At 41.1% G+C, this 10,925-nt stretch overlaps 1 long non-coding RNA gene across 1 annotated transcript; it reads left to right on the top strand.

The window, feature by feature from the left end:
- Positions 1–1,769: 1,769 nt before the first annotated feature.
- On the top strand, positions 1,770–8,441 carry LOC143982550 (uncharacterized). Its single transcript, XR_013274480.1, has 2 exons — positions 1,770–2,284; positions 6,102–8,441. It is a non-coding gene; the product is annotated as an uncharacterized LOC143982550 (long non-coding RNA).
- The last annotated feature ends 2,484 nt before the right edge of the window (positions 8,442–10,925 follow it).

The following is a 10,925-nucleotide window of genomic DNA, read 5'->3' as shown; positions in this document are numbered from 1 at the left end:
CATTATTTTTTTCAGGTGTTTCTGTAAAATTTCTATATCCTGATGTGAAGGTATTGCCCTACTTATTTTTGTGTAGTCTTCAAAAACTGAAATTGAGCTATCTATACTGACCTCTATATAATTTATGAATAAATAAACAGAATTGGTCTCAGGACATAATCTTGGGGAACCCCACTTACCATACAAGTCTGACAACACATTCATTATCACCACTCTTTGGACACGCCCCGGTAACCAGTTTTCTTTTTTTTTATTTCTTTTTTTTCAGTGCAAATATAGCAATATTTGTTTTCAATCTCTTTATTAATTTTCATTATATAAAATATATAAAAACTTTTCCATACATTAACTTTTTTTTAAATCCCCAGGGTACCCCCCTCCTCTCCCCCCTCCCCTACCTCTCTCATCCCTCCCCTACTCCCTCTTATCTCCTGTTCCTCCCTGTCTACCCTCTTCACCAGTTTCCATCATCTCTACAAATCTCCTTGTGTGCTTAAATTCCTTCCACATTTTCCACTTATTTTCAAATCCTTCCATTTCCTTATCTCCAGTATATCTTAGATATTCCATATTGTAAATATCTTTTTTTTTACACAAGCTTCTGATCGTGGGACTTTCAACTTCTTTCCACTGTCGAGGGATTAAACGTTTTGCTGCGTTCATCAGATGGGGTACCAATGTCCTATTATATTGCTTTATTGACATTTCTACCCATGAAACAAACACCTCCACGTTTCCTCCGGTACCTCTATATTAGTAATCTCTTTTATCCCTTGCAACACCTCTCCAGATTTTTTTCATTTTAGGATATGTACACCATATGTGGCCCATGGTTTCCAAAGGATTGCATCCATGCCAGCAAAACCTTGATGTCTCACTTTGGTATTTGTGTGCTATCTCTGGTGTTATATACCAGCGTGAGATCTATTTATAATTAATTTTAATGGTATTGCTGTCTATTGCTGTGCTGTGTACCATTTTAAATATATTTTCCAAATGTAAATCTTCTTCTCGCTTTCCCAATTCTCTTTCCTATTTTACTATAAATGGCGGTACCTCCGTCCCCTTAATTCCCACTAATATTTTATATATTCGGGAGATCCCGTTCCTCGTAGATGCTGCTGCACATAAGCGCTCAAACGGCAATAGGTTCTCTCTGGATCGAATTGGTTGTTGCAACGCAGATACAAAAAGTTTCAGTTGTGTGTACCGCCATTCATCTATCGCCATTAATAATTTTTTTTGTGTTTTAGTTCTTGTAGTGTATAATTTGTTTCTCTTAGTGGTATTAAAGGTGAGTTAAATTCCCATTTTCCCTGTATTTGATCCCAGATTGCAAAACGTTCTGAGTTATTTGGTGTGTATTTTCACTTAATTCTCTAAATTGTGATGATATCCATATAATCTTGCCCAGGGGTTCATTACTAATAGTGTTTTCCAATTCCACCCATCTTTTTTCTTTGTTATTTTTTACCCATTCTAACACCTGTGAAAGCAATACTGCGTTATAGTAATTTTTGAAATCAGGCATCCCCAATCCTCATTGCTGTTTATCCTTGTTCAAAACGAAGTAACTTATCCTTGGCTTCTTTCTCTGCCAGATAAACCTTGATATTATTGTTTATAATGATTTAAAATAGGCCTGCGGGAGAGGGATTGGTAGCATTTGTATTTCATACAGGATCTCCGGCAAAATTACCATTTTAATTATATTTATTCTTCCTATCTAGGAGTGATACCTTATTGCGGATTTATTTATTTCTGAATACTTATTAAGGTTACCAAAAGATATACTAGGTTAAAGGTCTAAGATAATATGCTTAGGCGTGCATTTCACTAAGTTCAGAATTAAGATGCAAGATGTTGACATATTAGGAAGCATCTGTCTGCGGTAAGAGGTACAAAGCTAAGATAGGACTGGTTACGCAAGAATATGGTCAGTCAGCAGATGTTGAAATGACGAAATAACTATCAGAAGACTGTATTTCACCTTTGACTTAGATAATGTCATGAGTTTAAGAAAAATGTTGATGTATGTATGAATTACCTGATTGGCTAAACCACAGGGCTGTCCTTTAGCTCAAACTAAATAAAACTGCTGTGTGTGCTTCAATATACACATTCATTATTCACGTACAAATCGTGTGTATGTGTAATGATTGTCCACCGGTGAAAGGGACCTCCGCTCTTCCATCCTAGCCTAGGCTACCAGGGGTATTATTAAGAAGACGAAGCACCTAACAGTTTTGGTACCAGAAGTGGGGTTCGTCTCGTCTTGCGACAGGTAAGTCACTTTACTCTTTTTACCTGATTGGTGAATGGTGTAAACACTTACTCTGTCCGGGCGGCCGCTACGAACTTAGTTTAAAATTAAAAGAAGTAACTGTGCCTTCGCGGCGGACTAGGCTGGTCCCTCGGAAGATTAAAAGGGCTCGCAAGGAATTTATAGGTTTAGGGGAGTCCGACTAGGTTGGTCTGACTTAAAACTATTGGTAATAGTATTTTTAACACGGGAAGTAGTAGATTACGCCCGTGACAAAGGGATTGGTGGAGTGGACGCCCATTTGAAATTTTTTTTTAAAAAGTGCACTATAAATTGATAAATGTATTGCAATACGGTTATGTCATGTCTTAAAGTATATTAAGAATATGTCTGTTTCTCTCTAGGTACACGTGTAAGTATATAGAGTATAAGTTTTAATATAGAGTATAAGGAAAATAATTGTTGTTGTTTAAATAAGTGCAGAGTATGAGGAGCCCTCTTGTAGTGACATAGCATCCGCCTGCCCCCATTGCACGTTAGGTCTACTCTTCCTAAGAATAGATGACAAGTGGATTTTACTGACCACCAGACCAGGGGGGTTCTCTTGCAGACTTGGTGTAAGAGGGGTATATCCCGCCACCAGGAAAAATTTACCCTTTATCGTATATTAAGGGTGAATCTTCATAGTTTTATATAAGTCCATCTGCCCCAAAAAAAGATCAGGGATCCTACTCCCAGACCAGAGACCGGATTGTTGGACAAACCGGGTGTTATCACCTGTGTCCTGCCACTAGACACACACTGCCCAGACTACTAGATGGGGAATACTGCAGCAACCCAAGCTATGGCCACCCCATCACCCTATGAATTTGTCAGTAATATGATCCCTGGCCCCCAGGTAGAACCATTTTGGACACAAGTCCGGGAAAGGTGTCACCAATTGGGAATCCATGACCCAGGACCCCAAGGTCCTTGTTCAGAGGAAGACTGGCAAGAAGTCAGTAAAATTTGTCAGGTACATAAGCATTCTTATCCTCCCTGCAAAGGGGCTGACCCACAATACATGAAGGATTGTTTCTGTGCATGGAACAAATGCCTTGGAAAATATAGGCAATTGTGGACAGCAAGGACATTGGAAATCCCAGTGCCCTTATAGGACTGGACAGATTAGAGCAAGAGGCAGAGGCAGGGGATTTGACCCCCAGACCCGCCCACAGTATCCCCGTTATCTGCCATACCAGAACCCTCGTCAACCACTACCCCAATATCCTACACAGCCACAAATAATGCACCGAGGGAAACTCTGTTGGTATTAATGGGACACCTGTCACCCATCCCATCTCTCCACCACTGACTGTAGCCACTCCAGAAGGACAGAAATTATGTACCCAAACTTTTGCCATCTTGTCCTCATGCCCTGTGCCCCTTATGGGACGGGACCTCTTGGCACAACTGTGTATTACCATTAAGTTTAATAGAGAAGGTTCCCTTACCGCTAGTTCACCATTATGTGACTTACATGGCCCTAAGCGACATGCACACAGAGGCTTCTTTATGCTACTCCCCGCCTCTCTCGAAACACATGCTATCTGGGCGGAAAACAAAGGTAGCGTAGGTTTCATTAACTGTACGCCTTACTCGCCTCAGATGCGCCCTGACGCAGAAGCACAATATCACAAACAATACCCCCTGCCCCCCGAAAAGACCCAAGGCATTGCCCCCCAGATCGATGACTACATATCTAAAGGCATCCTAAAACCAATCATTAGCCCCTGGAACACACCCATTTACCCTGTAAAGAAGGCCAGTGGCGAGTGGAGACTCGTCCAAGACCTCAGAGCAGTAAACAAACAAGTGATTCCCCTCCCACCCCTAGTCTCAGACATCACTTTTATTTTCTCATGCATACCGGCAGACTCTCTATGCTACACAGTAATTGATTTAGCGAATGCTTTCTTTAGCATTCCCATTGCAGAGGAAGCCCAACCTATGTTTGCTTTCTCCTGGGCCGGGGGCCAACTAACCTGGCAAGGGTATGTAGACAGTCCAGCCGCCTTCTCTATGGTACTCAACGAGACTGTCAAGTCTTGGACTTCTGAGCGAGGGTCGGTACTAATACAGTATGTGGACGGCCTGCTCCTGTGCAGTCGAACTGCTGAAGATTGTGCGGTCGATTCAACATCACTGTTACAACACCTAGCTCACGCCGGGCATCTAGCCTCAAGGAAGAAAATACAATGGTGCCAGCCACAGGTAGAATACCTAGGGTGCATTCTAAAGGAAGGAACAAGGCTGGTGTCACCTAAACGTGCCGCAGCCCTACAAGCTCTCAGTCCGCCAAAAGACGAGGCCGCCCTACTCTCATTTTTGGGTGCAATTGTATATTGCCGCCAATGGATCCCTGACTGTTCTCACTATGATGGTATCCTACGAGAGGCTACTGGGTCAACCGCCCCTAAATTGATAGACTGGACAGAGGACAGACTAAAAGCTTTTAAAGCCTTACTACACAGTTTGTCATGTGCACCCGCCCTGGGGTTGGTAGACTATGGTAAAGCTTTTCAACTATACTGTGTAGTTTCAGGAAGCTCTTTTGCCGCCGTGCTAACACAACAACATGGATCAGGGTATCGCCCTGTCTCATATCTATCAAAAAAAACTCCCCATCCAAGTACAGGGAATGCCATCCTGTCTCCAAAATCTTGCTGCCTGTGCAATGTCTGTACAAGATGCAAACAAATTAGTGCTAGGTCACCCATTGACTCTCTATACCACTCATTCAGTCACGCATCTTATTCAGAACATGAATACCCAACATATGACCTCGCAAAGACTTAGTGGTTATGAGATAACACTGATGAACACTGATAACCTCACACTCAAATATGTGCCTGCCAGCAACCCCGCTGTGCGCCTTTTGCATTCCATGTTGCGTTTACCACATGACCCAGACATTATACATGACTGTTCGGAAAAGGTTGCTGCTATTACCAGTCCCAGACCGGATCTCACTGACACCCCTATCTCAGGTGCAGAGGATGTTTTCGTTGACGGTAGCTGCTCACGTCCCTCTGACTCCACCTTTTTAACCGGTTATGCAGTTGTTCAACTACCAGACATCGTACTGGAGGCAAAATCATTACCTCCTTCTTCAGCCCAGGTAGCAGAGTTAGAAGCCCTCACTAGGGCCTGCATTCTATTCACCGGTAAAGAGGTGAACGTCTACACAGACAGTAGATATGCTTTTGGAGTGGTGCATGACTTTGGTGTGATATGGGCTAATAGAGGTTTTAAAACAGCAGACAACAAAATAATTGCCAACTCCACACAGATTAGTGCTCTCCTCCAAGCCATTCTTCTTCCAAAAAAGGTAGCCATAATTAAAGTAAAGGCACACTCCTCTGACAGCAGTCGTGTTTCAAAAGGGAATGCTCTTGCTGACAGAGAAGCTAAAAGAGCTGCTGCCTTTTCCCCTAACCCACCTGCCCCCACAACAATGTTTTTCAAGGAACACTTCGCAGCACCTAACTTTAAAACTGTCATAGCACAGATGCAATCAATGGCCACAGAAGATGATGTCCATTTTTGGACAAAGGAAGGATTGACCAAAGACCCTGAAGGTCTTTGGTCAAAAGAGGGGAAGATCCACATGCAAGAACAAAATTATCACCCTTTGAGGTCCTCATGGGAATCCCCGCAAACATAGAATTACCCCCATTAGACCAAGACACTGATATTAACATTTATTCCCAACAGGAAGTGTACGTGAAAAATCTGGTAAGTATGCTCCACGAAATAAACGAACAAGTTTCTGTCACCTTTTTCCCTCTTCCCACAGAACCAACGCATCCCTTCATCCCTGGGGATAAAGTGCTGATCAAACAATTAGCACAAAGAAAGAGTATCGGACCGGCTTTCTCAGGACCATGGAAGGTGGAAAAGGTATACAGGACCGCAGTGTTAACAGACCTAGGAAACACCTGGATCCACGCCAGCCGTCTTAAAAAGTGTCCCCAGCTTCCCTCGACTCCAGAGCCCCTGGCAGTGACAGAGAGCAGCAACTCCCAAGAACAAGATCTACAAGAAGTTCAGAGAGGCATAGAACAAATTTCCCTGGAAGATCCCACACCCCTCAAAAGGACAAAACAGAGCCAACAACTGCCGGGATGAGAAACGAAGAAGAAGAACAGAACTCTTAGATAACAAATAATCAGAACTTTAAAAAACAAAGATGCTTTCTCCATCAGTGTCAGGGAAGGCCTTGTGCCTCTTATGCTGTATTACCCTAGTAGTGTTCCTACCAACCTGGTTGATAGCCAACTGTATATATCATCCAGAAGACTTAGGTCTATTAAAAGGGATATGTGGACCACCTAAGATGAATAATACCCCCGGCCAAAGACATATTAGAAGTATTTTACCCGTTAATGAGTCACCTAAGGGACTGACTAACAAGATGTTACTACTAAAATTCAAATATAGCTATGCTCAAAAATCTGGTTTTGAGAAATGCTGGATTTGCAGCAAGCTACATCCCAGTACAGCTAGAATCCCTCTCATGGCAGTCCCCTTGAATTTTACCCCCCTCCTTAATGGAACACCCCCTATCGTCCTAACGAATGTTACTAGGACCCTTCCAAATAAAACCCTCACTTTCCAAATTATAGGTAGAAGCCACTTCCCAGACTGGTGTTTCCGACTGGGAAACACCACAGATGGAGCCGAGGTTTGCAAACAAGCAAAACTTAACATTTCAATGACATCATTTAACAGTCCTTCTTTCTTCCATACTTCAGATCCCACCCTAAATGCCACCTTTTTAGACTTTCTTAGCTCCAGTACCAAGACTACAATACACCAATTAATGTCAATTCTGGTGCTCTCTGGCCTTTCTGATACTCTTAGGAACGTGTTCCATAAACGACCCCTAGCTCTAGGAAATACCATATATATATGCTGCGGCAAACTCTGTCACCCCTGGATCCCAACCAAACCCCAGGGGTGGTGTTACCTTGCAGCCCTGGTTCCTATCATGGGGGTATTAGGGGATAACAAGGGAAGTCACCTCCTTGAAGCCAGCATGCATCCTAGATATCCCCTTAGACACCGTAATAAACGAGAATTGTTTTTAGAAAAAGATATGGCCTGGGCATGGTTCCCTTCCTGGACAGGGTGGGGAATTGACCTAATGAAAAGATTAAATAATTACACTGGCATAATTGATGAGATTCTGGAGGAAAATTCTGATGACATAACCAAACTAAATCTAGAAACTAGGGCAATTAGGAAGCAACTAGAACTACATGAGTTGGCTATAGAAAGTATGAGTGCAGCCCTTACTGGCCTCTGTGAGACTACTGAGGATTATGAGTGCTGTACCTGGATTCATAATACCAGCATCGAAGTCCCAGACTACTATGACGTTATTGCCCAACACAGGGAAGAGGTAAATAAACTACAGAAAGAGGCAAGGAACATAGGAAAAAACTGGGATCCCTTCTCGAGCAGTTTTAGTTTTGGGGGATTAATATCTTGGCTCCGAAATGCTGCCATGACAATTGTCACTGTGATTCTCTTCATTCTATTTTTATATGCCTGTTATAAGATAATCAAATATTTATGTAAAAAGGGAAACACGGTCGCTCCGAAGGATCTGAAACTCACTTCCATTGTTAAGGATCCAACGGTATGGTATAGAAACCAAGAGCACAAGGGTTCGGAGTATGAAGCCTGTGCTATTAAATTAGAAAAGGAATGATCATTATGTAAATCACAGAATGATCAAAGGAAGGATTATAAGGGAATACTTATTAAGGTTACCAAAAGATATACTAGGTTAAAGGTCTAAGATAATATGCTTAGGCGTGCATTTCACTAAGTTCAGAATTAAGATGCAAGATGTTGACATATTAGGAAGCATCTGTCTGCGGTAAGAGGTACAAAGCTAAGATAGGACTGGTTACGCAAGAATATGGTCAGTCAGCAGATGTTGAAATGACGAAATAACTATCAGAAGACTGTATTTCACCTTTGACTTAGATAATGTCATGAGTTTAAGAAAAATGTCGATGTATGTATGAATTACCTGATTGGCTAAACCACAGGGCTGTCCTTTAGCTCAAACTAAATAAAACTGCTGTGTGTGCTTCAATATACACATTCATTATTCACGTACAAATCGTGTGTATGTGTAATGATTGTCCACCGGTGAAAGGGACCTCCGCTCTTCCATCCTAGCCTAGGCTACCAGGGGTATTATTAAGAAGACGAAGCACCTAACAATATACCAGCGTGAGATCTATTTATAATTAATTTTAATGGTATTGCTGTCTATTGCTGTGCTGTGTACCATTTTAAATATATTTTCCAAATGTAAATCTTCTTCTCGCTTTCCCAATTCTCTTTCCTATTTTACTATAAATGGCGGTACCTCCGTCCCCTTAATTCCCACTAATATTTTATATATTCGGGAGATCCCGTTCCTCGTAGATGCTGCTGCACATAAGCGCTCAAACGGCAATAGGTTCTCTCTGGATCGAATTGGTTGTTGCAACGCAGATACAAAAAGTTTCAGTTGTGTGTACCGCCATTCATCTATCGCCATTAATAATTTTTTTTGTGTTTTAGTTCTTGTAGTGTATAATTTGTTTCTCTTAGTGGTATTAAAGGTGAGTTAAATTCCCATTTTCCCTGTATTTGATCCCAGATTGCAAAACGTTCTGAGTTATTTGGTGTGTATTTTCACTTAATTCTCTAAATTGTGATGATATCCATATAATCTTGCCCAGGGGTTCATTACTAATAGTGTTTTCCAATTCCACCCATCTTTTTTCTTTGTTATTTTTTACCCATTCTAACACCTGTGAAAGCAATACTGCGTTATAGTAATTTTTGAAATCAGGCATCCCCAATCCTCATTGCTGTTTATCCTTGTTCAAAACGAAGTAACTTATCCTTGGCTTCTTTCTCTGCCAGATAAACCTTGATATTATTGTTTATAATGATTTAAAATAGGCCTGCGGGAGAGGGATTGGTAGCATTTGTATTTCATACAGGATCTCCGGCAAAATTACCATTTTAATTATATTTATTCTTCCTATCTAGGAGTGATACCTTATTGCGGATTTATTTATTTCTGTTTTTATTTCATTTAGTAGCAGTATAACATTTTCTTACTACAATGTCCCTATGCCCGGTGTAATTTTTACTCCTTGGTATTTTAATTCCTTTTCCTTCCATGTAAATGGGAACTCTATTTTCAGGGCCAACTCTTACTGTTTCCTCACATTGATATTCAGAATTTCTGATTCAGAGGGATTCATTTTAGGATTTGAGATTTCTCCATAAGAATAGCTTCATTAAGTTGGGTAATGTTATTCTAGGCCTATCTAGATAAAACAAAATGTCATCTGTGTACGGGGGTATTTTATGTTCTTACTCTCCTATCTTAATTCCCCTTATATCTGTGTTCTTTCTAATTCCTGGTCGGAGCAGTTCCAGTGACAAAACAAATAATAGAGAAGACAGAGGGCACCCCTGTCTTGTTCCATTATGCATCTCAAAAGGTAGCGATAATGTCCCATTGATCTTTACTGTATAATGCCATCCTTGGGCCTATTCCCATTGCCTCCAGAGTACTCATTATAAATTCTCAGTCTACCCTATAAAACACTCTATTGAGAGGAGTAGTCCTGGGGCTCTACCTTCTTTCATTATTTGAAGCAGCAGTAAAGTTCTTATCCCATTATCTCTCCCCTCTCTCCCTGGGATGAATCCCACTTGGTCAGCATGCACCAAATCGTTCATTACTGCTTTCATCCTACTTGCCAACACTTTAGCAAATAGCTTTGTGTCGGCATTTAGTAATGAAATAGGCCTATAACTTGAGCATATGGTGGTATCTTTCCCTTCCTTTGGCATAATAGTAATTGCGGCTGCTAACGCTTCCCTTCTCCTTTCCCAACTTGAACCTATCCCATTCATATATGAGCATAGTTTAGGCACTAAGATTTCTTTAAACTTTTTATAATAGTGTGTTGTAAGTCCATCTGGACCTTGACTTTTCCCTGTTGCAGTGTTTTTAAGGGCTCGACTAATCTATTCTTCTGTTATCATTTCTTTGAGGGCCCCTAGTTTATGCTCTGGTATTACCTTTAATCTCACATCCTTTAAGACATCTTTTGTTTTCTTTTCTCTTTCAAGCGTCTCTACATTGGAGACATGCTTTCCCTTTTGCTTTACTGAGTACAGTTCCCCATAGTATTTCTGGAATACACCTGCTATTTCCTTTGTTGTATATACCTTTTCCGCAGTACTATCCTCTCCTTTTTAATCCTATTAAATCTCTTTCTAGTTTCCTGTTCCACCAACTCTTTTAGTTCCTCTCTTTTCAGGACAACAGTACTTTTGCCCCCCCCCCATAGCTATCAAAATACCTCTTATATAGGCTTTATGGGCTTCCCAAAACATAGCTTCTGTTATCTCATTGGTATCATTTATTCTGAAGTATTGCACTAACTCTCTTTTTATTCTCTCCTCTGCTTCTTTATCTTGGATTAGTGCTTCATTTAGTCTCCATGTATTTTGCCTATTTTGGACTCTAGATATCCTTATATTCATCATTACTGGGGCATGGTCTGAGAAAATTGTTACCTCAATATTT

The sequence above is a fragment of the Lithobates pipiens genome, unplaced genomic scaffold (assembly GCF_037356315.1).
Source record: "Lithobates pipiens isolate NorthernLeopardFrog02 unplaced genomic scaffold, aLitPip1_a1.2 Scaffold_16, whole genome shotgun sequence".
In the NCBI taxonomy this organism is placed as follows: Eukaryota; Metazoa; Chordata; class Amphibia; order Anura; family Ranidae; genus Lithobates; species Lithobates pipiens.
This window is presented reverse-complemented; position numbering and strand designations above follow the sequence as displayed.